Source organism: Pinus tabuliformis, chromosome 5_1, assembly GCF_031772625.1.
Source record: "Pinus tabuliformis cultivar Carrire ecotype Pingquan chromosome 5_1, CPIR1, whole genome shotgun sequence".
NCBI lineage: Eukaryota > Viridiplantae > Streptophyta > Pinopsida > Pinales > Pinaceae > Pinus > Pinus tabuliformis.
The window spans coordinates 88256828-88261055 of NC_142305.1; the positions used below are offsets into that span (position 1 = coordinate 88256828).

General features: G+C 39.5%; 1 pseudogene; it reads left to right on the forward strand.

The window, feature by feature from the left end:
• Nucleotides 1-240: 240 nt before the first annotated feature.
• On the forward strand, nt 241-2422 carry LOC149163586 (sphingosine-1-phosphate lyase pseudogene; annotated as a pseudogene).
• Nucleotides 2423-4228: the final 1806 nt, after the last annotated feature.

The window sequence follows — 4228 nt, forward strand, 5'->3', positions numbered from 1 at the left end:
TGTGGTGTTATCACTGAAAATTCTGTTTCCAAAAATTGCTCAGACTAGCTTAAGGACAAGGTGTTTTCGCAGCGCATAAATCCTTTAGCAGTTTCACAGCGTAACCTGTTTTAGTGATTTCGTAGCGAAAAGCACCGACTTTGCACCGGCTGCGCTATGAAATTGGTGGAGCTATCCAGGATACTGTAGAATTAGAAACAAAACAAAATGACAAAAACTACTTAAGAAATGAAAGACACGATGAAACTGTTGTCTGGCCTCAATGTTGAGTTGAGGAGCAAGGACAGTGGAAATGTCATCAACAAAGAAAATATTTTAATTGCTAAGAATGATGACATGCGAAATCCGTGTGAAACAGAGACTGCTTGTATTTCAAATAATGGACCTGTTGATGTCATTAGTATGAATGGTGGATTTGTTTCTTTCTTGAATAAGTGGGAGCAGGTTAATGAATTTTGTTTTGATCTGCATTTCAGTAATGCAAGTGAGGGAGATTCATCAGCAATGTTTGAAGTCCAAGGTTTGGCTGTTTGCTGGGAAAATTCTCCGGTATACTATCTTAATTTCTCTAGAAGTTTTTTTTAAAGAGAAAGATGGATGTGCCACTTTTCCTAAGAGTGAGGCAACATTGACTGGAATGTCTTTGATGTTGCTGCCTTCAATTGATATTGAAGAAGCCATAGATATTTGTATTGTAGCATGGTTGTTTTGGCCAGATGAATGCTAGAGCAGAGAATCAGTTAATGATGTTCAAGTTATTGTGGCACCTTTATAGCTGCCAGATGCTCAAAAGGTGATTGAAGGGATTTTTAATACAACAGCAGTCGAGCTTGATATAGTTGATAAAGATCATCTTCTACAATGTGTATCTGAGGTAGATGTTGTGACAAGCTTATTACCTGCCAGTTGCCACACGCCAAATTGCGCATGCATGCATTGAGTTAAAAAAAGCATCTTGACACGGCAGGCTATGTCGGTAAAAACATGTTTATCTGGCTTTGAGCTTCTCAAAAGTCGAATTGCTGCTTTGTTTGTGGCTGGAATATACAGAGTTTTCTTAATATGCTTTGTAGTACATTATTGGTATCCTGGTCATTGCATTAGCTATACAGTGGTGGCTTCAGTGTTGTTAGGAGCGCGGTTAGTTGATTGGAGAGCAGGGCATTGGACATTATTAAGAGCCGAAGCCACGCTGAGCCAGATAGAATGTAGAATCCGAAGGACATTTTTCACTGATAAATGAAGCATATTCCATGTTTTCTCACACCAACCCGCTGCATTTGAGCGTTTTCCCAAGTATAGCACGATTTGAGAGTGAGGTGGTAGCAATGACAGCAAGCATGTTTGGTAGTAGAGAAAAAGCATCTGGAGGACAAGTTTGTGGTAATATGTCTTCGGGAGGCACAGAAAGTATTATACTTGCAGTAAAGTCTTCACGGGATTATATGAAAGTCAAGAAGGGAATTATGAAACCAGAAATGATAATTCCAGAATCTGCCCATTCTGCATATGATAAAGCGGCCCAATACCTTAAAATCAAGCTATGGCGTGTACCGGTAAATGAAGATTTCCAAGCAGATGTAAAAGCAATCCAGCGTTATTTGAACAAGAATACGGTTATGATTGTTGGCTCAGCACCGGGTTTTCCTCATGGTATCATTGATCCCATCGAAGAACTTGGAGACTTGGTCTTGCGCTGGGGTATTTGCTTTCACGTTGATCTCTGCCTTGGAGGTTTTGTGCTTCCTTTTGCTCGCAAATTAGGGTATCCAATTCCACCTTTTGATTTCACTGTTCAAGGAGTAACTTAAATATCAGTGGATACTCACAAGTATGGCCTAGGGCCAAAGGGCACAAGTGTTGTGCTGTATCACAATCATGAAATCAGAAAGCAATAATTTGTGGCTGTAACGGAGTGGTCAGGAGGTCTTTATGTTTCACCAACTATTGCTGGAAGCAGACCTGGTGGTCTTATTGCTGGTGCCTGGGTAGCTATGATGAGTGTTAGGGAGTAAGGATATCTGGAGGCAGTGAGAAAAGTAATGGAAGTATAAAAAACTTTCAGGAAGGAATAAAGCAAATTCCAGGACTATTCATTGTGGGAAGACCAGACATGACAGTCATTGCATTTGGATCAGATAAGCTCGATATTTTTAAAGTGAATGATGTTCTATCAACACGAGGATGGCATCTAAATGCTTTACAAAGACCTAACAGCATACACATATGTCTGACTCTTCAGCATACCCTTATAGCAGAAGATTGCTTGAAATATCTGAAAGAAGCAGTTACAACTGTGCAAGAAAATCCAAGTGCATTTGAAGATGGCATGGCTCCAATATATGGAGCTGCTGGAAAGATGCCAAACAGAGGGATGGTGCAGGATTTGCTGATTGAATATATGGACAGTAAAGCATCTTAAGTTCTTTCCCCTTGACACCAAAACAAAATTCATCACATGACTTTGGAACCCCTCTTACAAGTTCCAAATATGAACTTTTGATTGGAATTTACCCGTAGGAGGGGGAAAAAAAAACCAAAGAGGAAGATGTATCTGATTTTGTGAATGTCACATTTGTTACAAGGTAGCCCAATTCTCCTCACTACGATGGAACAGACACTCAGATCAACATTCGCATGACAAAGCTTGATTTCTTCTGCAACAGATGTACTGTTGTTTCTTTGATTGACTTTGGCATGGAACTGAGTAAATTAATGGAAATCATATCTGAGAAAGCATCTCCACAGCATGATATGGCAGGTATTACAGTGAGGATGGTCACTGGTGACAATATTAACACAGATAAAGCAAATGCAGCGGAATGTGGCATTTTAACAGATGATGGTGTTGAAGCAGAAGATCATAAACCTTCTGAGGCAGTTATCTTTTGTTCAGGGATAAAAACTCAAGACAATGAACTTCGTTTTAGCCTCTTATGTCAGGTAGCTATTGAAGCTCCAAAGATTATTAAGCTCTCAAGCAGTGAACACTTTAGTGGACCTCATGGGGAGGGTATTATTTTCATTGTCAATGATTGGCATACATCTCTTCTTCCTTGTTACTTGAAGACAGTCAAATTTTAGAAGGAAGACTGTGTTTTTTTTTAAATTACACAGCAGTTTCGTAGCGCGCTACGAAACTGCTGTAGGTGGTGATTTTAAGCACAGAGCTGCATACGAAAAGTTTTGGCTGGCACACCTGTCTACCAAGGAAGCCTCTAGCATATCAGGAGCATGGTGTTACCCTATTCTCTTGGGTTATTAAAGACTTAAAGTTCATGCTGCTGCATATTCGAAATGATGGGGGACCAGAACCGAAAATTTAGGGATATTTTCAGCCAATACAGAACAGATCAAAGCCTTCGGTATTCAAAGCCAGCATGGGACATTAATTGCCCATCTTATGCCATCTTATGCCATCTCAGCTGAACGAAGAGAAAGCCAGGTGTCAAAGCTGCAAGGAGGAATCTTCAACGAAGGAGATAGAATTAAAGATATAATTAAATTAGAACTTTTTAGAACTTCAGTTAGTGCTAATTGTATTTAATAGGTTAGTTCAATAGCGGATAGGGGTAATTAATGAGAATCATCGAGCTCCCCTCATGCTGGAGGTGGCAGCTCTAAGCAGTTAGAAGTAGGTGTCTATATAGAGGAGAATGATCTATGTAATAGGAGGTTGGATACTTTGATAGAGAACAAGTCTATTTTGGTTTATGTAAAGCATGTTTCAGGAATACAAATGACTGTTGTTTTTGCCTCAGGATTCTCAATAGATCTCATTGTTCAAATGTATGGTGGCTTGTTATTTTAGTGTTCTTTTACAGTTCTGTTATTGCATAATCACTCAGAACTCATGCCCACATGCTCTGACTTCCTGTATGTTATGGCAGACTGTGTTTTATGTTAGTTATGTTTGAGCATAGATGTAAAGAGCCCTGACTTCCATGAAAAATAGTATTTTGGTTTGTTGAGATGTGTGAGACTCCATAAGCCCAATGGGAATCAATCTGATATCTGTCCAGCCAGCTTATTTTCATGTGTTTGTTAAAGAGTTAGCCATCTTTCCTTGTTAGTGATCAACAGTCATAATCTGTGAGAGAGCCCTCTCAGACTAAGGAGGCTAAGCCTTAGTCCAAAGCTAGGTTTGAAATAGTTACACATTATCTTACTGATAGGCAGCCTTCAGTGTGTGATTTTGTGATAACATGTGGTAGCATTGTTTGATTGT